The sequence below is a fragment of the Pan troglodytes genome, chromosome 12 (assembly GCF_028858775.2).
Source record: "Pan troglodytes isolate AG18354 chromosome 12, NHGRI_mPanTro3-v2.0_pri, whole genome shotgun sequence".
NCBI lineage: Eukaryota > Metazoa > Chordata > Mammalia > Primates > Hominidae > Pan > Pan troglodytes.
This window is the reverse complement of record NC_072410.2, coordinates 16,982,171-17,009,085: the sequence shown is the minus strand read 5'-3', so window position 1 is coordinate 17,009,085 and position 26,915 is coordinate 16,982,171. Positions and strand designations below refer to the sequence as shown.

Sequence of the window (26,915 nt, the reverse complement as noted above, 5' to 3'; positions counted from 1 at the left end):
AATAGGAGAGGGGCCAGGGAGAATTGGGCACCGTTCAAGATTGCTGAAAATGTTTTTGTTATCAACGAATTTCCCTGTTCCCTGCTTTGGAACAATATGGCCTAACCATATTTTTGTTGTTGTTGTTTTGATATACAATTATAATTCACAATAATTTACCTGTAATTAATGTTGGTCAAATTTAAAAAATGGCACTGACCACAAGAATACTACAATTAAAGCCCCATGACAGCACACTCACCCACCGCAGATCAGTGTGGAGTGCAGAATTTAAGCATGTGATAGGTAATGACTTTGTCTCGACTCTGAAGTCTAAGAAACAAGGCTGAAAACAGTAGAAGGCTCTGCAAATCATGGCAGCTACTGCAAATGAAATACCTATTTTCATGAATCTAGACACACAAGCACTAACCCTGGGGTCAAGAGACCCAGGAAGAGGTCTCAGCTTGTCTTTGATCACCTATGACATCTTGAGCAGGTCACCACTTCCCCCTTGGGGCTGGTGTAGGAGTGAAATAGGATGCTGCTGTGTTGACCTCTTAGTAAACTAGGCGTGCTCTCTACAGGGAAGGACCATCCCTCACTCATCTTTTCAGCTGTACCCAGTGGCCACTGTCTGAAATGTCATCTTTTAATAGAAACCATAGCTCTTAGTATGAGTTCACACACTCCATCTCTCTGAGGCTTCCACCTTTCCCAAAATAGGCATTATTTTTATTAGAGCCCAAATGAGCTGATTCTTTATTTCAGACCCCCAGCTCTGAGTGATATAGTTGGATGGAGTAGAGTGCCAGGCCTAGGGGCATAGCCATGCTGACTGGCATTTTGGGGAGGTTCAGCAAGTGCTAGCTGGTGAAGTACTCTTATTGTCCCTTTCTGCTTGGCCTGTATGCTTTCTTTTTAAAATTTCCATTTGTGATATTTGATAGGTACAAAATACGTAGGTGTCATTTATGTACTTATGGGGCATAATAATAAGACAAATGCCTGTGAACCTACCTCCCAACTTAAAAACTAGAATATTCGCAATACTGTTCTCTACCTCCTCTTTTCCCATTGCCTTTTCCCCCAGAAGTTATTTTAGAACACTTTTAGATTTACAGAAGGCTTATGAAGATAGCCTAAAAAGTTCTCATATATTTAGCATCTAGTTACCCTTATGATGAACTAAAATTGGTCCATTATTAAGTAAGGTCTGTACTTTATTTGGATTTAAAACTTTTTTTAACCTAATGTTCATTTTCTGTCCCAGGATTCCATCCAAGATGCCACACTAGTTAGTTGTCATGTCTCTTTGAGCTCTTCTTGGCTGTGACAGTTTCTCAGACTTTCCTTGTTTTGTTGACTTTGACAGTTTTGAGGAGTCGGGTATTTTTTACAAAGTCCCCCAATTGAGAGTTGTCTGATGATTTTCTCATGAGGGTTTTGGGAGGAAGACCACAGAGGCAACATATCCTACTCATCTCATCACATCAAGAGTCCATTCTGTCAGAATTCTTCACTCCATACTGACTCCCTCTCCCCCTTTCCCTATGTACTCTTTGAAGGAAGTCTCCGGGTGCACCCCATAGTTAAGGGAGGGGAGTTCACTGCTTCATCTCCTTGAAGATGGAGTGTCTACATAAGTTATTTAGAGTTATTCTTCCAACAAGATTTGTCTCTTTCACTTATTTACTAGTCATTCATTCTCTTTGTTTTTTTGAGTTGATACATTTTGTTTTCTTCACTGGATCTGTTTACTAATTCATTCTAATTGTACCTATTAATAGGTAAAGAGTGGCATTTTGATACCTGTATATAGTGTGTAATGATCAAATCAGGGTAATTAGCATATTCATTACCTCAAACATTTATTTTCTGTGTTGGGAACATTCAAAATCCTCTCTTCTAGTTATTTTAAAGTCACCCTACAGTGCTATCAAACACTAGAACTTATTCCTCCTATCTAGCTGTAATTTTAAAGTCACCCTACAGTGCTATCAAACACTAGAACTTATTCCTCCTATCTAGCTGTAATTTTGAATCCCATTAACCAACCTTTTCCTATTCCTCCCTCTCCCCACCCTTCCCCACCTCTAGTAACCTCTATTCTATTCTCTACTTTTATGCATCAGCTTTTGTAGCTCCCACGTGAGTGAGAACTCTGGTATTTATCTTTCTTTGCCTGACTTATTTCATGTAATATAATAACATTATCCAGGCTTATCCATGTTGCCATGAGTGACGAGTGACAGAATTTTATTTTTTTTCTGGCTGAATAGTATTCCACTGTGTATATGTACCACATTTTCTTTATCCATTAATCTGTTAATGGACACTTAGGTTGATTACATATCTTGGCTATTGTGAATAGTGCTGCAGTTAACATGGGAGTGCAGCTGTCACATCAATATACTCATTTCCTTTTCTGTGGGTAAATGCCCAGCAGTGGGATTGCTAGATCATTTGCACCAGTGGTCAATTAGTGTTCCTCTTTGTTTGCATCCTTGCCAGGAATTTGTTGTGTGTGTGTGTGTGTGTGTGTGTGTGTGTGTGTGTGTGTGTGTGTGTGTTTGGTCTGATAATACCATTCTCATTGAGATGATACCTTATTGTGGCTTTGATTTGCATTTCCCTGATGATTAGTGATATTGAGCATTTTTTTTGCTATACTTATTGGCCATTTGTGTATCTTCTTTTGAGAAATGTTTATTCAGATCCTTTGATCATTTTTAAAACCAGATTATTTGGTCATTTTTAAAACCAGATTATTTGGGTTTTTCTTTTTGTTTTGCTGCTGAGTTTTTGAATTCCTTGAATATTTTGGATAATAAATAGTCCCTTATTGGATGAATAGTTTGCAAATACTTTCCCCTATTCCAGAGTGTCTCTTCATTTGATTATTTCCTTTGCTGTGCAAAAGCTTTTTAGTTTGATATAGTCCCATTTGTCTATGTTTGCTTTTATTGCCTCTGCTGTTGAAGTCTTAACTATAAAATGAAAAGATATCCCATATTCATGGATTAGAAGAATTATAATATTGTTAAAATGACTATAGTACCTAAAGTGATCTATACATTCAGTGCAATCCCTATCAAAATACAATGATATTTTTCACAGAAATGGAAAAGACAGTCCTAAGATTTGTAGGAAACCACAAAAGAACCCTGAATAGCCAAAGCAATATTGAGCAAAAAGAACAAAGCTGGAGGCACATGGTGCTTGACTGGAAAATACGCTACAAAGCTACCAAATAAGCATGATATCTTTTTTTTTTTTTTGTCTTTTTGATAATATCATTCTATGCTGTAAAATCTTTGCCCAGACCAATGTCCTAATGTATTTCCCCTATATTTTCTTCTAGTAGATTTATAGTTTGGGGGCTTACATTTAAGTCTTTAATCAATTTTGAGTAGATTTTTGTATGTAGTGAAAGATAGGGACCTAGTTTTATTCTTCTGCATATGGATATCCAGTTTTCCTACCACCATTTATTGAAGAGGCTCTCCTTTTCCCTAATCTATGTTCTTGACACCTTTGTTGAAAATTATTTGGCTGTAAATACATGGATTTATTTCTGGGTTCTCTATTCTGTTCCCTTGGTCAATGTGTCTGTTTTTATGCCAATACCATGCTGTTTTGATTACTATAGCTTGTAGTATATTTTGAGGTCATGTGGTGTGATGCCTCAAACTTTGTTCTTTTTGCTCAGTATTTCTTTGGCTATTTGAGGTCTTTTGTGGTTGCATAGAAATTTTAGGATTTCTTTTTCTATTTCTGTGAAAAAGTCACTGATATATTGATAGGGATCACATTGAAAATGTAGATTGCTTTGGATGTAATGGTCATTTTAACAGTATTATTCAAATTCATTAACATGGGATATCTTTTCATTTGTTTATGTCCTCTTCAACTTCTTTTATCGGTATTTTGTAGTTTTTAATGTAGACATCTTTCACTTTCTTGGTTAAATTTGTTCTTAGGTATTTGGCTTTTTTTCTTTTATTTTTAGCTATTATAAACGAGATTGGTTTCTTTATTTCATTTTCAGCTAGTTTGTTATTGGTATATAGAAGAAACACTACTGATTTTTGTATGTTGATTTTAGTATCTTGCAATTTCACCGGATCTGTTTACCAATTCTACAGTATTTTGCTGGAATTTTTAGTTTTCTTTTCCAGTATGACTGCCCTTTCTTTTTCTTGCATAATTGCTTTGGCTAGGACTATAAACAATACATTGAATAAGAGTCATGAAAGAATAGGCATTCTTATATTTTTCCAGTTGTTAGAGGAAAAGTTTTCAGCTTTTGCCTATTCAGTATGATGTTAGCTGTGCATTTGTCATTAAGGCTCGTATTACCTAATTTGTTCAGAGTTGTTATGAAGGAATACTGAATTTTATCAAAATGGTTTTCTACATTTATCGAGATGATCATATGGTTTTTGTTCTTCATTTTGTTGATGTGAGGTATCACATTTATTGATTTGCATTTGTTGAACACATCCTTGCATTTCTGGAATGTGTCCCACTTGATCATGGTGTATTGTCTTTTTGATATGCTGTTGGATTTACTTTGCCAGTATTTTTTTTTTTTTTTGAGGATTTTTGCATCTATGTTCATCAGGCACATTGGCCTGTAGTTTTTGTTGTTGTTGTTGTGTCCTTGTCTGTTTCAGGTGTCAGGATAATACTGGCCTCTTAGAGTGAGTTAGGAAGAATTCTCTTCTCTTTGTTTTTTTATTTTGTTTCGTTTCGTTTTTGTTTTGTTTTGTTTTGTTTTTTGGAATAGTTTGAAAAGAATTGGTGTTAGTTTGTCTTTATAAGTTTGGAAAAATTCAGCACTAAGGCCATCCAGTCCTGGTCTTTTCTTTGTTGTGAGACTTTTTTTTTTTTTTTTTTAATGGATTCAGTCTTGTTGCTCATTATTAGTTTGTTCAGGTCTCCCCTCCCCTCCCCTCCTTTTTCTTTTCTTTTTCTTCTTCTTTTCTTTTTTTTGAGACAAAGTCTCACTGTTGTTGCCCAGGCTGGAGTGTAGTGGCGTGACCTCTGCTCACTGCAACTTCCACCTCCCGGGTTCAAACGATTTTCCTGCCTCAATCTCCCGAGTAGCTGGGATTCCAGGCATGCAGCACCATGCCTGGCTAATTCTTTTGTACTTTTACTAGAGATGAGCTTTCACCTTGTTGGCCAGGCTGATCTCGAACTCCTGGCCTCAGGTGATCCACCCACTTCCCAAAGTGCTGGGATTACAGGTGTGAGCCACTGCACCCAGCCAGGTTTTCTATTTCTTTCTGCTTCATTGTCAGGAAGTTATGTGTGTCTAAGAATTTACTTGTTTTCCTTGGGTTTTCTAAGTTATTGGTGTATCATTGTTCATATTAGTCTCTAATGATCTTTTATATTTCTGTGGTAACTTGTAAAATGTCTTCTGATATTATTTATTTGATATTCTGATATTATTTATTTGGCTTTTCTGTTTTTCATAGTCTAGATAATTGGCAATTTTCATATTTTTAAATAAACAACTTTTTATTTAATTGATCTTTTGCATTTTTTTGGCCTCTTTTGTTCAGTTCTCTGGTCTTTATTATTTCTTTCTACTAATTTTGGGTTTGGTTTGTTCTCACTTTTCTAGCATCTTTCTACTTTTTTGATGTGGGCATTTATTGCTATACACATCCCTCTTAGCACTGCTTTTGATGTATCCCATAGTTTTTGGTATACTGTGTTTCCATTTTTATGTTGTTTAAAGATTTTTTATTTCCTTCTTAATTTCTTCATTGACTCATTGTTCATTCAAGAGCAAGTTGTTTAATTTGCAGATATTTATACAATTTCCAAAGTTGTTACTGATTTTTAGTTTTATTCTATTGTGTTCTGAGATAATACCTGACTTTGATTTATAAAAATTTCTTATGACTTGGTTTATGACCAAACATACTGTAAATCCTAGAGAATGTCCCATGTGCTGATGAAAGGGTGTATATTCTGTAGCTGTTAGATGAAATTTTCTGTAAATGTCTGTTAGGTGAGTTTGATACATAGTGCAGTTTAAGTCTGATGCTTCTTTGTTGATTTTCTGCCTAGATGATCTGTCCGGTGTTTGTAGTGGGGTGTTGAAGCCCCCAGCTGTTGTTCTATTGGGGTCTATCTCTCTCGTTAGCTCTAATAATATTTGCTTATATATGTGGGTGCCCTGTTGTTGGGTACATATATATTTACAATTGTTATGTCTTTTTGAATTCACTCCTTTATCATTACGTAATGACTTTCTTTGCCACTTTATGTTTTTTGACTTAAAGTCTATTTTATCTAAATTATATTTTGTCTGGTATAAGTATAGGTACTCTTGCTTACTTTTAGTTTTCATTTCTGTGGAAGATTTTTTTTTCATCCTTTCCCTTTCAGTCTCTGTGTGTCTTTATAGGTAATGTTTTTTGTAAGCAGCATATAGTTAGGTGGTGTTTTTTAATCCATCTGTCCAGTCTATATCTTTTAATTGGGAAATTTAATTCATTTACATTAAAGGTTTTTTTTTCAATTTTAATTTTTATTTTTTTAGAGACAGGGTCTCGTTCTCTTACTGAAGCTAGAGTGCAGTGGCATGACCATAGCTCCCTGTAGCCTTGAACTGTTGGGTTCAAGTGACTGTCCCCCTGCTTCAGCCTCCCGGGTAGCTGGGCCTACAGGTAGGTGTGTGCTACCATGTCTGGCTAAATTTTATTTTTATTTTTGTAGAGATGGGGTCTCATTGTATTGCCCAGGCTGGTCTTGAACTCCTGGCCTCAAGCAATCCTCCCATCCCAGCCTCCAAAAGTACTGGGATTACAAGCATGATCCACTATGCCTAGCCCTACATTCAAGGTTGTTATTGAGAGATGAAGGCAAACTCTTGTAACTATGTTAAGTATTTTCTGGTTGCTTTGTATATCCTTTGTTTCTTTCTTCCTCTCATTGTTTTTCTTTGTGGTTTGCTGGTTTTCTTCAGTGGTAATATTTGATTCCTTTCACTTCCTCATTTATGTTTTTGCACTGCCAGTGAGTTTTATACTTTTGTGTGTTTCCATGATGGCAGATATCATTCTTTTGCTTCCAAATGTAGGGTTTCCTTAAGCATTCCTCATAGGGCCAGCCTACTGGTGATGAATTCCTTCAATTTTTGCTTGTCTGGGAAAGACTTTTATTTCTTCTTCCTTTTTGAAGGATAGCTTTGCTGGGTATAGTATTCTTGGCTGGCTACATATATATATTATATATGATATATATTATATATATATTATATATATTATATATATCATATATAATATTATATATGATATATAATATATCATATATTATATATGATATATATTATATATCATATATATTATATATGATATATAATATATATAAAATATATATAATATATATATATATTTTTTTTTTTGGTCAGCATTTTGAATATATCATAGTGAACTCTCCTGGCCTGTAAGGTTTCTGCTGAGAAATCTGCTGTTATTTTGATGAGGATTCTGTTTTATTTTACTTGATGTTTTTCTCCTGCTGTTTTCAGACTTCTCACTTTGTCTTACTTTTGACAGTTGAACTGCAATGTGCCTTGGAGAGGACTTTCTTAGGTTGAATATATTTAAGGATCTTAGGGTTTCCTGGATCTGGATTCTTTCTCCCACAAAGGGAAGTTTCCTGCTATTACTTTATTAAAGAGGGTTTCTATGCTTTTCTCCATCTCTCCTCCATTTAGAAATCCCAAAATATGAATATATGTTTGCTTAATAGGATCCCACATGTCAGGTAGGCTTTCTTCATTCTTTTTTATTCTTTTTTTTCTGAATTCTGGTTTGACTAGGATATTTCAAAAGACCTGTCTCTATGTTCAGAAATTCTTTCTTCTGCTTGATCTAGTCTCTTTTTGAGGCTCTCAATTTTTTTAATTCATTTAATTATTCAGTTCCAAGACTTTTTGTGATAAATATCTCTGTTGAATTTCTCCATGAATTCTCATGAATTGTTTTTCTGATTTCATTGAATTTTCCATGTTCCCATGTATCTCACTGAGTTTCCTTAAGATCATTATTTTAGATTCTTTTTTAGGCATTTTGTGGATTTCCTTTTCTTTGTTCTGTTATTGGAGAATTACTGTGTTTCTTTGGAGGTTTTATTGTTTCCTTGCTTTTTCGTGTTTCTTGTATCTGTACGTTGATATCTGCACTGTTAGCGAAATAGTTTCTTTTTTTCAGTTTCATGGAGTGTCTTTCATAGGGAACAGAGTTTTTTGTAGATGTATGCTATAGTATCATTTGGGTAGGATGCTTTGGGTTTGATTCTGGGTGAGCGTAAAAGTGTAGTCTTCGTATGATTTCTTGGACTGTAATCACTGTCAGTGGTGTCTGCAAGTGCCTCAGTGGCTTAAGCTGCAGTTGGTTTTGGAGGCGTGGTGTGGCTTTACTGAAAACAAGGACAGTGGGTGGGCTGGTTTTCAGGCCTCCAGGCTGCATATGTGGCAGCTTACTGCTGGAGGGAGCAAAGTTGTTGGTGGAGGTAGTAGCAGGCCCCATGCAGTCAGCTTTCAGGCTCTGGGGAGACTGTGCATTGGCTCCCTTTGTTCTAGGGGAAGCCTTCCTTCTGTGCTGGACCACCTGTTCTACAGGGTGTAGGATGCTGCTTGAGTTCAGGTGTTGGGATTAGAGCTGCACTGCTGGGTCCAGCTGGTATCAAAACACTGCAGCTCTTTGGGTGGATATGGTGAGATGTTGACAGGACCCCAGGGATGTGGAGATGCTGGGGCCCCTAAGAGGATGCACTCTAGTGTGAATCCAGTCTCCAAATGGTGCCTTGCTGCAGCAGCCTGGGACTCAGGGAGTAGGGGCTACCCAGCATGAATTGTCTTTCTAGAGTAAAACAACTGCATGGATGCCAGGTACCTCACTTTATGGGGCTCAAGGCCTATGATGGCTCTGGCTAAGATTGTAGGCATCCGTGGTGTGAATGTGGTCTGCTGTGGACCTTTAGCTTACTTTTTCCTATAACAGGGAGTCCCCCTTGGCTCTGAGTCAGTCCTGGCTGGCTGCTTTTCTTTCCTCTGTGCTGCCATCCTGAGCTTCTGTCCCTCGGAGGGTCTTGTTACTTCTTTGCTGAATTCCAGTGTTCTCCCTTGGACATTTTACTTGCTGTGTGGTTATCTATTGTTTTATTTCTTTGTGGAGGAGGTGATTGTTGGGTGTGTCTCTAGTAGGCCATCTTAATGACGTCAAGCTCCTTGATTTTTAACGTTAGTTTTAGCACATATGTAAGTCTAAACTACATTGTTTAATTTTGCTTGTTTTAGGGCTTTATGAAAATGGATCTATGTAGTATGCAGTCCTTTGACTTCCCCAACCCCTCCCCAATTGCATATTGTTTCTCCAAGTCATCTGTGTGATTGTGTGGGGGTGGTGATTTCTTGGTTTTCACTTTCTTGGTATGATAGTGAATCATGTGACTATACCACCTATGTATCTTCCCTCCATCAGGGTTCTCTTCTTTAACTGTCATAAGCAGTACTGCCCTGAGCATTGTGCATGTCCCCGAGGCACAGTGCAAGAGTTTCTGTACTGCATATAAGTAGAAGTGGAGTTGCTGCCTTGTACGTATGTCAGTATTCTGCATTACAAGATAAGCCCACATTGGTTCCAAAGTAGTGATTCTGTTTTACTTTCTCCAGCACATTATGTATATTCCCATTGATTTTCAACCTTCCTAACACGTTATCAACCTTTTTCATTTTTACCCATCTACTATAAAATGGGATCGTATTGTGGTCTCAGATTATGAATGAACTTGAGTTATTTTTATGTTTATTCACCATTTGTGCTGCCTGTCCTTGCAATGAATGTATTTTGCCTGCTGCCTAATTGAGTTATTGGTCTTTTTGTTGTTGAATTGTAGGAGTTCTTATATATTCAACACCAGTCCTGTACGATTATATGTGCTGTTTGCAACAGTTTCTTTACAAGTATATTTAATCCTATTTTGATCTATGAAAATCAATAATTCCTACATGAGAATTCACTGTTAAGCCAGACTTTCTGTTTAACTAGAACAGTCCTTTTTTTTTTTGTACCAGCAATAGATAACCACTATTTATAAACTTGAGCATTTTCAAGTAACAAGAAAATCTTGTGTTCTCACAGCTGTGCCGAAAGGGCTATATGCATTTTGTTTTGTTTCAATGTTCAGCAGCATATTTTAAAATTAAATTTTGGAGTTGATAAAGATAAATGCAAATTTTTAAATGCTGGAATTTTATTAAAATGTTTTTTTTTTTTTTTTTTGGCCAGGTAACTAGTCTTAGACAATTGCCTTCTCAGTCATTTAATGAGCTTTCCTAAACTTTATCTTTCATTATCTGTGGCTGCACTAATCATTTGCTAAAAAGAATTGGAAGATTCACTCTTTATTATTGATCTGTATTTCATGAATATTTATGTATACTCCCTGTACTTTCACCCTTTTACCAAAGTAGCTGAATAATATAAAATTTAAATTTTTAATGGAATTATTTTATGGCTCCCGTATGAATAAAAGACCCCTTATTATGTAGAATAACAATGAATATATCAAGAAGTGGGATTGTTTTAAATGAAGCACCTTAAATTTGAATCCACATGCAAGGTAGGGCCTCAGTGTAGGATGGAATAGTTTGTAGGCATCTTGTATCTGTGTGTCTACTGTGGTGATGGAGACCATCAACACCTACTGATGGAGGCCGACCGTAGGCCTTTCATCCACTCTCTCTTTCACATGTTTGCTGAGTATATATATGCATGCTAGGCACCCATCTAAGTCTTGGCTTACAAAGGGACAAAGTCCTTGTCTTCAAGGAGTTAAGTGCAGTCAGAGAAAATAAACGATAAATAAATTAAAATGTGTGTGAAGTACTGGTAAGGGCCATGGAAAAAGCGAAAACAGAAGAAAGGAATGGAGAGTGGTGCGGCAGCTATTTTATATGAGGTGGGGCAGGTTTGGCTTGGCAGAGAATTGGATGGAATCAGAGAAGGACTATGAGAGAGGCAGGGAGAGCAAGGGAGGGGACATTTGAACGGCGGCTTGAACAAAGTAACAGAACAAAGAGTCCTGCAGAGAGCTGGGGAAGAGCATTCCAATGCGAAGACCCCAAGGTGAGAATCAGAGTTTGGAAAAACTGCCCAGGGTCAAGGTCTTTTAGGCTTTGGTGCAGCTTTGGATTTGGTTCTGTTTGGGTGGGAAGCTGCACTGGGGTTTGCAGAGAGAACTGACACAAATACCTTTAGTTTTTAAAGTTCCCCAAAGCTGCTGTTAGGGAGCTGGCCTGGAGTGCCAGGAGGGTAGAACAGAGAGACTGGTAGACTGGAGAGGGGCTGTTGGTCTGGAGTGAAGTGCATGGGAGAGAAGGGGTGGATCTGAGGCATATTTTGAAGGCAAGTCTGTGGGGTTTGCTGCTGGAAAGAATGGGGAGTGAGAGACAAGAGCCTGAGGGATGAGTCTCAGATTGGGGGCTGGGTCAGCCCACTTAATGGTTGTCTAATACCCACTTACTCAGAAGGGCAGACTGAGGGAGGCACAGGAGGTAGTTTGTTTATTTGATTGGTTTCCTTTTGTTTTTCGTGGGGAGAATGAAGAGCTTAGTTTTAGATGTGAGATTTGAAGTGCATGTTAGACATCCAGATGCAGATGTTCAGCAGGTAGCTGGGTGCAGGAGTCTGGCATTTGGGGATAGAGCAGGTTGGAGACCAACATTTGGCAGCAACAGATGGATGACACTCAAAGCCAAGAGGGCGGATGGAGGGGGAGGCTCCTAGACAGCCTGGCTACCCCTCCATCTTTAGTTCAGAAGCACAAGTAGAGTGAGCCAAAAAACTAAGAAGGAAGGGTCAGCAAGGGACAGGCAGCAGGGTTGTGTGATCTCCGCGCAGCTGGTGGATGGTGTGTTTCACAGAAAGGCTGGTCAGCAGTGTCTGCTGTAGTGGACATGCAGGTAACAAGAGGACCTTTGGATCTGGCAGTATGGTAGGGACAAAAGCCAATTAGTGGAGGCTCAAAGATCAGGTCGGGGAGGAAGTGGAGATGGCAAGAGGAGACAGCTTCTGGTAGAGTATCCCCTCTATAAAGGAGAGTTGGTGGGGTTAGGGGCAAGGGAATGTAATCACCATATGGAGGAGAATTTAGCACGTCTTATGCTAAATGAGATGATCCAGAAAGACACAATAGCTCCAGGGAATAATTATAGGAGCAGGTTCCTTCCAGAGGTGGGATTCAGTCCACGGAGGAGGACAGGCCTCAGAGAGGCACCCCAGACAGCTCACCCCTATAACACGTGGGACACATGGAGATGTTTTCTTCTGATTGCCTGAATTTCTGTTAATGAAATAAGGAGGGCAAGTGGAAAAATATGCAGTTTCTCCTACTCTACTCTACTCTCACAACACACTTCTGTCAGCACATGTCTGGGTATCTCTCCCCAACAGCAAGTAAGCAGTTGCTTCTGCAGCAGATGCCACTGAGGGTCTGCTAATTTAATTCAGTTCTGACACTGTTTACCTGGAGATAGCATCAGTCCCATAGTTTGAGGACTCAGTCCTCAAGACTGCCCCTCCACCCCCACTTCAGATGCCAGTTGCACGTCCCAGGTTGTTTTAACCAGTAATTCTGGCTATAAACTGGGGTTCCCGTGTTGCCTTCCTCAGGTTCAATTAACTTGCTAGAGCAGCACACAGAACTCAGGGAAACACATTTACTGTGTTTTGTAAGGGAAAATAAAAAATCTCAGGATCTCCTGCTAAACTACTTATGCAGAAGGGTGGCTTAGGCCCAGAGGCTGAATCTTGCATCCCCCTTTTCCTAATGAACAGCTGTTGCCAGCATTATGCATCAGCCAGGTCCCCACGGAAAGGTAAAAGGCCGTGGGCATCTGAAAGGCTGCCCCCACAGATCATTCTTAAGTAAATCCTTTCCTGGCTTCCCAGAAACAAGGACAGACCGGTTGTAACTTTAGGTCAGTAATTGAGGTCTACCTTCTAATTCTCCACACTGATAATGTGGATTACAAGCTTATCTTCCCAGGTGCAGAACAAGTCCAGACTCATTTCTTCCACCTACCCAGAGATGACTGCATAATTGTCTCTTCCTTTTTTCTCTTCCGACATTCACTTTATCTGATGTAAAATGTAGATTTACTGGGCACTAACCAAAGTCTCACAGGCATGTAACCTTTTCGCCTTAACCGCCAACCTACCTTCCCCTACTTTAAGGAAATGTCTAAATACTAAATTTGAAAACCTCTTTGGAAAAACAGATGGCTCTGTGGCTTATGTTTTTTCCCTCGAAAAGCCCTAAAGTTGGCTTAATGAACTTCTATGATTGAATGTCTACCTCAGTCACTCATTTTGGATGTCACTATAAAGGATATTTTTAAGGATACAGATGTAGAGGTGTAGGTAGGGTGAGGTACAGGGGAAGGGGCACGGAGCTTCCATGCCTTCTCCAGGAACCTCCCCGTGTCCAGATATCTGGAAGCCCATCTGAACCCTGTCTTTTTGGGTTTTTATGGAAGCTTCACTGCATAGGCATGACTGGTTAAACCCTTGGCCATGGATAATCAACTTGACCTCAGCCCCTCTCCCCTTCTTGGAGGGTGGAGGGTGGGGTTGAAAGTCCCAACCCTCTAATCCTGCCTTGGTCTTTCTGGTGACCAACCCCATCCTGAAGCTGCCTAGGGGCTGCCAGCCACCAGTCACCTCATTTGCATACAAAAAGACACTTACATTTGAGGCTAAGCCAGGAAATGGGAAGATGACCAAATGTGTTTTATACAGTATTATAGAAGGTCATTCATCAACTGAGGCTACAGAAAGGGAAGGAGATATTAGAGGATGGAAAAGAAAGATATTAATAGACCCTTCGGAGAGGGGAAGGGAGCTCGCTTAGAAAATGGAGTTAAGTTGCCAGGAGGCACCAAGAGACCACTTGAGGCCAGAGATCAGAAATGTAAAATGGCACTAGCTGCCCTGGGGCAGGTGTGAAGTAGGTGAGAGTTAGATTTAAGCAGACCTGAGATGTGGTGAAGGGAAAGTAGTAATAGTATTTGTGGGGTTTTTTTTCTTTTTTTTTTTTTTGAGCCGGAGTTTCTCTCGTTTCCCAGGCTGGAGTGCAATGGCGCGACCTCGGCTCACTGCAACCTCTGCCTCCCGGTTTCAAGTGATTCTCCTGCCTCAGCCTCCCAAGTAGCTAGGATTAAAGGATGCACCACCATGCCAGCTAACTTTTTTGTATTTTTAGTAGAGACAGGGTTTTGCCATGTTAGTCAGGCTAGTCTCGAACTCCTGACCTCAGGTGATCTACCTGCCTCAGCCTCTCAAAGTGTTGGGATTACAGGCGTGAGCCACTGCGCCCAGCTTGTTTTTTTTCTCATAAAAAGTGTAGAAATCCTAAACACTGAGGAAAGTTCGTAACATTTTTTCCTATATACACCAATACTTAATGAAAATATATACATTAAAAAAATAAAAATCTGAATCATATTATACATATGCTTTATGACTGTATTGTCTGCCCTGCTATCAGAGTTGTTTAAATTTCCCCTTGGTCCTTTTGGCAGCAACATCTGACTCTTGAGTTACAGCCACTGAGATCTCTCTAAGTGCTCTTGACTCGACTTGTGTCATTATGTTTTGTTGCCCCTAAGTCAAGGGTACAAGTAATTATACATGGAGTGGTGTGAAGTACTCACAGCAAAGACTGCAGGTGGGCTCTGGGAGGCCTGACTGGGTTGGGGACAGTGAGTGCAGAGGTGGGGACGGGACCCAGCCCGTGGCAGGAGAGGGCGGCTGTGGTTTTGGAGGAATGAGTTTTCAGGGGGGGTGGAAGCTGTGAGAAATATGATAGGCAACCAGTGGGTGGTGGGGCGGGGGGGTTCTTACTGCTTGCCATTGCTTAGCAGGAGGGACAGTCTAGTGGAGATCCAATACCATCAGGCTTCACAGCACAGTTTTATTATTTTCTTCAACAGCATGTGGCCCAGGAGTGGGCTAGAGTCTGCATAGGAGAAATCTTAAGTTCTAGTTAAGTATACCTTATCCTAAGTGCTTGGGATCAGAGTGTTAGGGCATTCCGAATTTTTTGAGGTTTTGGAATATCTACATATACATAAATGAGATATCTTGGGAATGGGACTCAAGTCTAAATGCTAAACTTACGTTTCATATATACCTTATTTATGTTTCATATATACATAGCCCGAAGGTAATTTCATATAATATTTTTCATAATATGTGTGACCCATCACATGAGGTTGGATGTGGAATTTTTCACCTGTAGTGCTCAAGTTTTGGATTCGGAGCATTTTGGATTTTGGAGTTTTGAATTAGGGATTCTTAGCCTGTATTTCTGTACTGTGGTCCCATAAGAAAAAAAAAAAAAAAAAACCTAGCCCTCCCCTCTTTATTTTGTAAAGCATTCACGTGTAAAAAGTGGACTACAGGTACTGCTGGTTACAATCAAGGCAGATATACTGATTCTGGGACTGGGGTAGAAAATATGCAAGAAAAGCCCAGAGCATCTTGTGGTGCCAGAAAGTAAGGATGTGCTCAAAGAAACAAACGAACGAACACTCGCAGTGATGGTGATACGTCACAGGGACACAGTAGCCAGCTGAAAACGCTCCCATACACAAAGCTGGAACAATTTAAGAAAAAGCAATATTGGATGGTAGCCCAGAGTATAAAACAGCCGTAAGATCACAGTGATATAAATGATGGAATACGTTAATTAGTAGGGGAAGAGAAATCTCCTGTGCAAAAGGTTTCCAGATAATTCATGTAGATGCTTTGCCCTCAAGGAGATGGAAGACTTAACTCCCCACCCTTAAGCGTGGGCTGTTCCTGGAGACTTCCTTCCAAAGAGCATAGCATGGAAGGGGGCAAGTGTAACTTCAGTGGAGAATCCTGACAAACACCGCCTCAGCCAGGTGATCAAGGTCAACATCAGCAGTCTGCAGTCCTAAGCCATGTTGACCTTTGATATGGTAAGATGAGAATAGCATGTTGCCTCTGTGGTCTTCCTACCAAAAGCTAATACTGGAGCACTGATCAGGTATTTTGCAGAAGGTCCCCCACTTAGGATTTGTCTGATGTTTTTCTTATGACATCAGACAAATCCTAACGGGTGGGGGGACATTCTTTAAATACCTGACCAATGCTCTTCAAAAAAAGGGAAGTCTGAGAACTGCCACAGTCAAGAGGCGCCTAAGCAGACGTGACAACTAAATGTAGTGTGGGATCCTGGGTGGGATCTTGGGACAAGAAAAGGACATTAAGGGAAAGCTAAGGACATCTGAATAAACCATGAACTTTAGTTAATGTATGGGTAGTGGTTCATTAATTGTAACATGCTTATCATACTAATGTAATATGTTAATAATAAAGGAACCTATTTTAGTCTAAAAAATATTTTTGGGCCAGGCATGGTGGCTCACGCCTGTAATCTCAGCACTTTAGGAGGCTGAGGCGGGCGGATTATGAAGTCAGGAGTTGGAGACCAGCCTGGCCGACATGGTGAAACCCCCATCTCTACTAAAAGTAGAAAAAAACAAAACAAAAAAACAGCTGGGCGTGGAGGCTCTTACCTGTAATTGCAGCTACTCGGGAGGGTGAGGCAGAATTGCTTGAACCCAGGAGGCGGAGGTTGCAGTGAGCTGAGATCGCACCACTGCACTCCAGCCTGAGCGACAGAGTAAGACTCTGTCTTGGGGCGGGGGGGGGGGGTTGAATATATATATATGTGTGTGTGTGTGTGTGTGTATATATATATATGTATGTATGTGAAAGAATATATATATACATAAAAATATATATATACTTTGAAATATCAAGCACAGATGCTAGAAACCTTTATTTCCTCATTTTGTTTTCTTAAATGATAGGGATGGTTCTTTAACAGAATTCTACATTTGGAATAAATATTAGCATTTATTGTTCCAAACTCATTTATAGAGGTGTCTATAGTAATTAAACCCAAAGTAATCCATGTCCCCTCTCCTACACAGGGTCCCTGCTGGCAGGTAGGTACAGGTTCTTGTCCCTAGAGCGGGGTGCAGAGGGGCTTTCTATAATCCACTCTCCCACTTCAATAGGAAAATCTAAAGCATAGATACCATGCTTAGGAATGTGGGCATAAACCATATAAATCTGCAGAACTAAAATGATTTTAGTAGCCTAATCATATTTTAACATTATGAGACCTGGGTAGTGTGGAATCTGTTTTTAAAAGTCACTGTGCTTCTTGTTTCAACCTTGCATGTTTCAAAATCAGGCAGGGAATCGTGAGTAACAAGGTGGCAAGGAAAAAGGTCAGATATTGATTAATGTAGCTGAATTCATTTGTAAGAACTGAGGAAACTCATGACATTTATATTTTGATTTTTTTTTTTTTTTTGAGATGAGTCTTACTCTGTCACCCAGGTTGGAGTGCAGTGACTGATCTTTACTCACTGCATCCTCTGCCTCTTGAGCTCAAGTGATTCTCCTGCCTCAGCCTCCTGAGTAGCTGAAATTACAGGCATGTACCAGCATGCCCGGCTAATTTTTTGTATTTTTAGTAGAGGTGAGGTTTCAGATGTTGGCCAGGCTGGTCTCGAACTCCTGACCTCAGATGATCCACCCACCTCAGCCTCCCAAAGTGCCAGGATTACAGATGTGAGCCACCACGCCCAGCCGAGGTTTTTTTGAAGTAGATGTTTAAGTTACAAAATTTACAAGTACCTTACAGCTGTGAAAAAAAAAATAGGAAGGCCTGATAAACCGCTAAAAATGGTGACTGTTATCCGTCTACTTTGGGAGCAGGGAGTATGCACTACCTGAAAAGAGCTCACTTGTGTTTCCTAAGAAGCCAAGTTCCACCAAAGACATCTATGTCCATTTTCATACGTGGGTATTTTCCCATTGCTGGTATTTCCTCTTCACCCCTTCACCATGCTGTCTTCTGGCTTGGCAGAAGGCAGTGTTGATTCCAGTGCAGTTATATGGAATTTCATTTGTTTACAGTTAACATCATGTAAGAAAATTGGCTTATTAAATTTATGTTGATTTTCCAAAATGCTGGCACCAGGGAATCACTTGACAGTCGCAGCCTTCCTCCCAGTGTGATTAGTGTCTAAGACACCAACGAGAAAGCCAAGGAAGGTTACAAAATTGTGTACTTTTGTAGCTGGAGTGGTAAATTATGTGTAAAATAGCATTTCCCAGATTCTAGTTGAAGCGACAGTGCCACCACTTCTTTTTTTTTTTTCTGTAAAATTTCCCAGACACTAATGAGCTATGTTGACTTAGAGTCTAGTCTGCAGAACGCTAGTGTGTCTTGGCATTTCAGAGAGTAAATGAGTTGCTCAATGATGAACTCCTGAAAACTGGATGATAAACTCACATTTTAAGGCATTTTTCTTCTATAATTTTGAGGGGTAACCTGGTCCTGGCAGTAAAGATAAATTAATGGTAGATACTCACTGAAAAAAAAAAAAAAATAGGAGGGTGTAGCAGAAAACTGTAGATGATCTTTATGATCAGTATAAAATTTTTGTTTTTATTGAGAATTGCTATGTGCTAATAAATTCTATTGAGGATGCAGTACAAATACTCTTCAGTTAAGAAATTGATGTATACGTTACACCCAATAGGATGACTGCTGTCAAAAAGCAGACAGTAACAGGCGTTGACAAGGATGTAGAGAACTTGGTACCCTTGTGTACTGTTGGTGGAATTGTAGATGCAGCCTCCGTGGAAGACATTAGGGCAATCCCTCAAAAAATTAAAACTAGAATTACCATATGACCCAGCAGTTTCACTTCTAGGTATACACCCAATGGACTGGAAAGCAGGGACCTGAAGAGATATTTGCATACTCATGTTCATAGCATTATTGACAACAGCCCAAAGGTGGAAGCAACACAAATGTCGATTGATGGATGAACGGACCAACAAAATGTGGTATATGCATACATTGGAATGTTATTCAGCCTTAAGGGAATTCTGACACATGCTACCAAATGATGAACCTGGAAGGCATCATGCTAAGTGTAATTAGCCAGTCACAAATAGACGGACAAGTGATTCCACTTAAATGAGGTACCTGGAGTTGTCAAATTCGCGGGGACAGAAAGTAAAATAGTGGTTGCCAGGGACTGGGGGAAGGGAGAAATTGAGAGTTAGTGTTCAGTGGGTACCTATTCCAGTTTTTCAAGATGAAAATAGTTCTGCAGATAGATGATGTTGATGTTTGCACAACAGGGTGAATGTACTTGAGGCCACTGAACTGTACACTTAAAAATGGTTAATCTGCAGGGGTTGGGTGAAAAAAAATTAAAAAGAATATGGTTAAAATGTTAAACTTTGTTAAATATATTTTATCACAACTTTGTAGAAAAGAAATGATGTGGGATATTGTGTGCTTGAACTTTTGCTGAATAATACGTACTATAATTACTGTTTAAGCAGTGGTGAATACCGCTGTAGGGTCCTGGCCTGTGTCCCGGCGGGCAGGTGGAAATGCAGGTGTGCAGCGGAACTGGCCTCCCTAGAAGTAAAGACCTGGAACAAGAGCCAGCCAGCCAATGGGAAGTGGATGAGCTTACAGGGGGCTCCCAGGGTGGGAGAGGGGCCTGGTGGGACACACAGGGTACATCAGGGAAGGAGCAGATGGCAAAGAGGGAGGAGAATTCACTGGATAATCACCCATCCCAAGTACTTAAGCATAATTTTTTCATTGACTGGTTCTCTAAAATGAACAACAAATAGTTTAAATCTACATTTTATAATAGCTTGACTACACCTCTTTGTTTGTAAAATGTATTCTGTTAGATGCTGTGGTTGCATCAAAGCTTTTCTAGGCTAGCTAGATACAAGCTGATAGCATTAGCATTAGCCACACTGGGAGCATTAAAAAAAGGGAGCTGTGACCCAAGACTTATTGGGATCTCTTCGTAAAACCTCACAGAACTATGTCATCCCAATTTTACTACCTTTGAGTGTTGGCACATCTTTCTGTTTAAGTTTTCTCTTTTTCAATGACATAATCTATTGCACATACGTTTTTGAGTCCCCGTGAACCTTACGTTCAAGCCATTGAGCCTAGTGATGACTGGACATTATAATGGCTAACACTTGTCCATCACAGACTAAGTGTTAGGTATTTCCTATAGACTGGCTCATTTAATCCTCACCGAAGCTCTGACCCATCTGCAAACACAGAAATGGGGGGCAGAGTGGTCAAGCACCTTCCCCCAAAGTCACCCAGATGGTTGATATGAAGCTGGCTTTTCAAACCCTGGCTTTCTGCAGCTGAAGAGGATCTTTCACAAAAGTGGTCCTATCAGTGTCCACAGAGGAAACCTCTGTAATTTCAACGGTCGGAAGAGAGTTTACAGGCAGCAGATTTTGACCATTACCCAATAAAAACAGAAGACAGATCATGAAAGGACTCTCTCCAAAGTAACATACTGAGCAAAGGTCTTACTGACCAGAAGCTGCTGCCTTGTAAGAGTCAGCCATGCTCAGTGGGAGCAGCCACAGAGAAGATGCTTCTTTGCTCCCGAGAATAGCAGTGCACACAGCCTGCCTCCAACACGCTGCAAGAGAGAGGGGGCGAGAGGAACTGAGTTCGTGGATGTGTGCTTTAGATTCAGTAAACTTCTTTCAATTAGGCCTGCCTTCCTCTACCCCTCCCCAGTAAAATATTGAAACAAGCCCCTTCCCAAATGGTATCTACTAAAAGCCTGTATTTGAATGAGTTTCCATAAATTGATCAGTTGCATTTTAAGGCATGAGATATTACAAAGAAAAAAGTCTTAAGGAGCCACAGCGAAGTAGATTGTGTTATTTGAATAATTCAGACTGCATGTTGAAAATCAAGGTAGGGATGACAGTATTTTTCATATAGACTCAATTTTTTTTTACTAACTGAACTCTAAGCCAATTATTTGCACATAGACAAATATATTTTGGTATGTACATGTGTGCACATATGTATTTTTGAAATTTCAAGTTAATATCCTGGAAGTAACATGTTAGACTTGTTTTTGTCTCTCTGTGCATATATTTTGAATTAAGTTTAAGAAATCAAGACCAGGTGTAATGGCTCACACCTGTAATCCAGCGCTGTGGGAGGCCAAGACAGGAGGATCCCTTGAGGCCAGAAGGTTGAGACCAGCCTAGGCAACATAGATATTTTTTGTAGATAACCCCATATCTACAAAAAGTAAAAAACTAGCAGGGCGTGGTGGTGCACACCTGTAGTCCCAGCTACTCAGGAGGCTGAGGCAGATGGATCGCTTGAGCCCAGGAGTTGGAGGCTACAGTGAGCTGTGATTGTGCCACTGCACTCCAGCCTGGGTGACACAATGAGATGCCATCAGAAAGAAGGAAAGGAGGAGGGAGGGAAGACTCTGGTCTTCTCTGTGGGGATAAATTGGTTAGTCAGTGGAAAGGTGAATGAGGCAGGTGGATATTAACCTGGAATCATCAGTCTGCCTTCTCCTTCAGCTTCCCATTAAACCAGGTGGCTGAAGCCTAAACACCCATTGTCAATACACAGTGGGGCCTCCTAGACAATAAGTAAGTGACCAGGTGGTCTCTGGTGCTAAATGCTCTAATGCTCTTCAGGAAGTCAGACAAGAGGGCTAGGAGAGTGACACTTTGATGGGTATCTCTGAAGCAGTACTGCTTGTTCACTGGCTTGAATCACAGAAGAGCAGACACTGGGCCTGTCTTACTCTGCAAGGAACCTGGTGCTTAGAAAACTCAGTAAATCCTAGTTAAATGAAGCAGAGATGGGTAGAACATGGCCCCTCCTGACAGGTATGACATAAATATTCAGAGGGTATTCATTATGACTGTAGTTGCCATTCTTAAGTCTCTCTTAATGCTGGCACATCCGGCCTCAGGACTTTGTTTACAAGCTCCTCAATGAGGTATTACCCTGGGCTGTTGAAGAGGCAGCTGGGCTAAGGTGGTAGTAAGGCCCACACCTATATAATGTTAAACCTTGCCCTCTAAAGCACTTTGTATTCATGTTTCTCCTGAGCATCAGAAGTATCTTCTGAGGCAAGTGGCGGTGTCCCATTTTACAGAAGAAACTGAAATCCAAGGAGAACATACAAATGGTTCAGCTAAGCTTGAATCTCAGACCCTTAATTCCTTTCTTCTGTAATATTTGGTTCACCTTGATCCCCGTGACCTCTTTGGAAATCTCTATGACCATTTTTTAATGTTGTAGGGACACTGGCTACTAGCAGGAGTGTGTTAACCTAGCAAGACACGGTTAATAGGATTGTCTTTAGAAAGAAAATAGGGTCTTAAGAGTAGGATTGCTCGTATTTTAGGCGTTAGTGAAAACTGTTGAGCTGAGAAAGTTTTTATACCTATCCTATTTGTTTTTAAACCCATTCCCATCCAAGACTTGAAACAGCAGCTTAGCTCATGAGGTTCTGAGAGCTGTTTTTCCAGCATAACTTGGGGGTCTTGCTAAGCTGTGTTTTAGAGTGGTCACATGACATACAAGATGTAATCTGGCTATATAATATCAAATTTGTAGCCCTTCTCTCTTTGGGCTAGACCTGAGTAATAAACTTAACTAGCTGTAGTAATGAAGCCAAAAATTAGGTTTCCTTGAACTGCTAAGCTAGAGAGAAAAACATGCGTTGTTCTTTGGATCAGACTTCTATGATGGTCTTGCCTAGACTAAATCAGAATACCATCTCTGACTTAAAATTTCAGTAGTCAATTAGCTGGAATGCATTTTTTTTCAGACTTTCTTCTGTTGAGGCTTTTTCACATTGGAAATTTGTCAGTTTGTATGTCTAATTTTATTGTAGAATAATGGTTCATCTGCAGTCTCTTTCTGTTCAAATCCATCCTGCACCATAGCAAATTACTCTTAACTGAAAATACCACATGGTCCTGTTGGGTTTTAAGAAACAGCATCCAAGGGATGCAACCTCAACTCTCGGCCAACAAGACCCTCCAGATGGGCTTCCAGCCAGCCTTTCCAACCTGTGTTGGCAAAGAGAGAAAAGACCGAAGCCTGTGAGGATGCAGGGTGATGGGGCACTCTTCCTTCCCACTTGTTTTGGGGTCTCTGAGGGCAGCAGCCCAGCCCGGCTGTGTAAATGAGGGAGCCATTGTTGTATCAGTGCATGGCCATAACTCAGCTTCAGAACAAAAAACTGTAGGGGGTGCCTCCTTCATTGAGGATACCGGGCTGCTAAGTCGGTGTCCGGCACAGAGCTGAGCTTTTTTTTTTTTTTCTGAGACGGAGTCTCGCTCTGTCGCCTAGGCTGGAGTGCAGTGGCGCGATCTCGGCTCACTGCAACCTCCGCCTCCCGGGTTCAAGCGATTCTCCTGCCTCAGCCTCCGGAGTAGCTGGGACTACAGGAGCGTGCCACCACCCCCGGCTGCTCTTCTTGTATTAGAGACAGGTTTCACCGTGTTAGCCAGGATGGTTTCCATCTCCTGACCTCGTGAAGCGCCTGCCTGGGGCTCCCAAAGTGCTGGGATTACAGGCGTGAGCCACCGCACCCGGCCGGAGCTGAGCTTTCTAAGGGTCTTGGGAAGTGTGGCTTCCAGTGCTCCAGGAGTTTCAGAAGCGGAAGCGTTCAGGGATTGGTTAACCTTTAGCTACTGAGGCGTGATTACGCCAATGGAGCTGTCATTGATTGGCTGTCCCTCTGAAGCAGTCTCACTGCAGTGAGGCAGTTGTTGATTGGCTGGCCCTCTGGTGTGACTTAGTTGTTGATTGGTGGATTTCACTGGAGTGAAGTGGTCGTTTATTGGCTGGCCCTCTGATATGAGGTGGTGGTGAATTGGTGGGCGTCAGTGCAGTAAGTGAGCGAGCCGGACGTCGATTGACTGGTCTTCAGAAGCAGGTTCGGTTTTGTTTTGTTTTGGTTTGGTTTAAATTGATGTGGGCTGTCATTGAGCCATTAAAATAGGGTTAAACCCATTGCAATGGCTAACCAATAGGCAGTCATTTCCTAGTTGTATGGGAACTTTTAATTTTCACGTGTCCTAGAATCTTAGAATTCTGAGTTGGAATAAGCCTATCAAAATGCAGACCACGCATCGGACGGTTGGGCGGGTCGGGGAGGGGAGGTCCACAGGCCTGGGCTCAAATCCTGACTGTCATTAAATAAGGCATTCAATCTCTGTGACACAGTCTCCTAAAGGATGACACCTCCCTGAAAGGTGGGTGTTTTCCCAAGATCAAACGCCTTGGCATGTGGCAGGTGCGCATCACTGCTCAACATTTACTTCCCATTGCATTTCGCAGAGCTCAGGGTTGTGGCCCAGGGGAAGTTCTGTGGGGTGTTGTTTCGTGGCTCGGTTCTCTCACTTGGCCTTTCCCATCTAAGGCTCGGAAGAATTACATGGCAAGATGTAAAACTCCTTGGATGCTCAGGCCTCTTTCATAAAGATACTGATATAATTGGCTTGCAGTAGGGCTCAGGCAGTGGAATTTTTAAAGCTTCTATATGATGTTCGGTGTGCGTGAAAATAGATCCTGCCCAGCCAGCTCTTTACTTAACTACCCTTCATGCAGTGGGAAATATTAATAAACAGCTTTGATTGGCGAGATCTTGACTGGCCTTAAGCGATGGGCTGCTCTTGTTAAAACCTTGTGGAAATTGTGTAATTAAGAAAGAAATGTGGTATTCAGATGGAATATTCTCTGAATATTCCATTCCTGTTACTGCTATTGCTCTTATTCTTGTTACTTAGAAAATCTGCCTTTATGACTTTCAAAAGTCTAATCTGACATAAAGCTCAGGTTAGTGAGTTCTACATGGTATGCACTTGAGATTTTCTGAAAGTGGATAACAAAATTGTCTCCAGTTCTGATAGGAGCTTCATGTAAACTTTATCCTCTTAAATATTGTATATATTATGCAGAGGCTTTCCTCCTTCCCAAAAGGTTTGTTATCTTTAAATTTGGAAGTTAATTCATGAAAGAAACGTGTATTATAAAAAAATTTTTTTAGCATCTAGTAGAAAATATGTTATTTAAAAATGGTATTTATGCTTCCATGGAGTCAATGTGCATAGGTCCCCTGTAATCCTAAAGTCATCCCTATACAATAATGAGAACTTCTCTCTGTCAGGGAGGAAGGGGATTTTAGTCCTGAGTGTTTTCATCATTCATTTCTCCCTAGTTTGGAGAAATGTCTAGTTAGTTTAAGGACTGAATATTGAATTTTTCTGCTTAAAGAATATTGGTTCATCTTCTACCTAAGAAGTACAGAGTTGCTAAAACAGTTGATTATTTATTTTATTTATTCAGCCACACTTTTGCTATTTATTACTTCCAAAATTGACTTTAGTGGATATATAATACACGCATCTATTTATTGTTGTTTTGATAAACTTTTCATTTTGGAAAAATGTTATGTTCACTTTTGATGTTGCACATTTTATAGATTTTAACAAATGTATAATGACAGGTGTCCGCCATTATAGTATTGAGCAGAGTAGTTTCACAGCCTTAAAAATCCTGTGCTTCACCCTTGCATCCCTCCCTTCCCTCTTGCCCCAGGCAAGCACTTATTTTCTTACTGTCTCCATAGATTTGTCTTTTCCAGTATGTCATACCGTTTTAAAGAAAAAACTTATTCATGACATTTGTTGAAGAACAGTAAGGCAGATTTTATTCCGAGGGACTACTACAGTAGGGTTTTGCAGTCAAGAAAGAGATTGGGTTTGACTCCTAATATTAAGACAACAAGGAAGAGTGGGCATTTATAGGCAAGGAGCAAAATAAGGGAGTTGGTGGGTGGAAAATTACTAAGAGGAAACATCAGGGGTGGAGCGTGGGGATTCTGGCTAAACTGACCGAACAGGATTCTTCTGAAGGCAGGACGGGGTGATCAGCTGTCACCTGGGGGATGGTAGAGGATGAGGAACCTGATCAGATGTTGAGAGTGGAGGATTCCAGCTAGAGCACCTTAGCAGGAGAGTCTTGCAAAAATTGGGCAATGCAGAGATGGACACGGAAGTGCAAAAGTTGAGGCCTTAATGGGAAGAAGATTCAAAGAATTTGGCTGAAGTTTGGTTAAGGATAAACTGTCAGAATCACACAGTGTGTAGCCTTTTCAGATTGGCTTCTTTCACCTAGCAGTATGCGTTTAAGGTTCCGCTATGTCTTTTCATGGCTTGATAGCTCATTTCTTTTTGGTACTGAATAATATTTCATTGTCTGGATATACCACAGTTTATGTATCTATAAACTGTGTCCTACTAAAGGACATTTTGCTTGCTTCCAAATTTGAGCAATTATGAATAAAGCTGCTACAGACGTCTCTGCACAGGTTTTTGTGTGAATGAAAGTTTTGGGGAATAATTTTATATTTATAAAAAAGTTTCCAATATAGTACAGAACATTCCCTTATACCCTTTACCTGGTTTCTCATTGTGTTAACATCTTACGTGAATGCAGTAACATCTTACTGGTGTGTTGTCCCAACTAAGAGATTGACAATTATTTATTGTTATTGTTATTATTAGACTTTATTTTGATTTCACCAGTATTTCCATTAATTTTCTTTTTCTGTTTCATGATCCAATCCAGGATACCACCTTGTTATTAGTACAATGTTAATTTTAATTTATAGGAGTAGTTTGGTTATGTTGATTTATTAAATATGTTTATAAGACACAGCATATCCTGAGAAAATGAGTGTAAACCTAACAGTTATCAGGAGGCAGTGTTACTTAATGAAATGGACTCATTTAATTATAATGTTATTTAGAATTTTTTTCAAGTTTGTTTTTGTTAGAGGGTCAGATTTCCCCATGTACAGCAAACAGTAACATAGGATTTGTTTTATAAGGTTGCTGTTTCTAAACCAAATACTAAAGCTTGTTGAAAGAAGGTCATTTTAA

At 40.2% G+C, this 26,915-nt stretch overlaps 1 protein-coding gene across 6 annotated transcripts in view; it reads left to right on the top strand.

The window, feature by feature from the left end:
* The window catches only part of NCK2 (NCK adaptor protein 2), a 150,850-nt gene that overhangs the window by 84,463 nt on the left and 39,472 nt on the right, over positions 1-26,915 (top strand). The gene's annotated exons all lie outside the window — the stretch shown is intronic.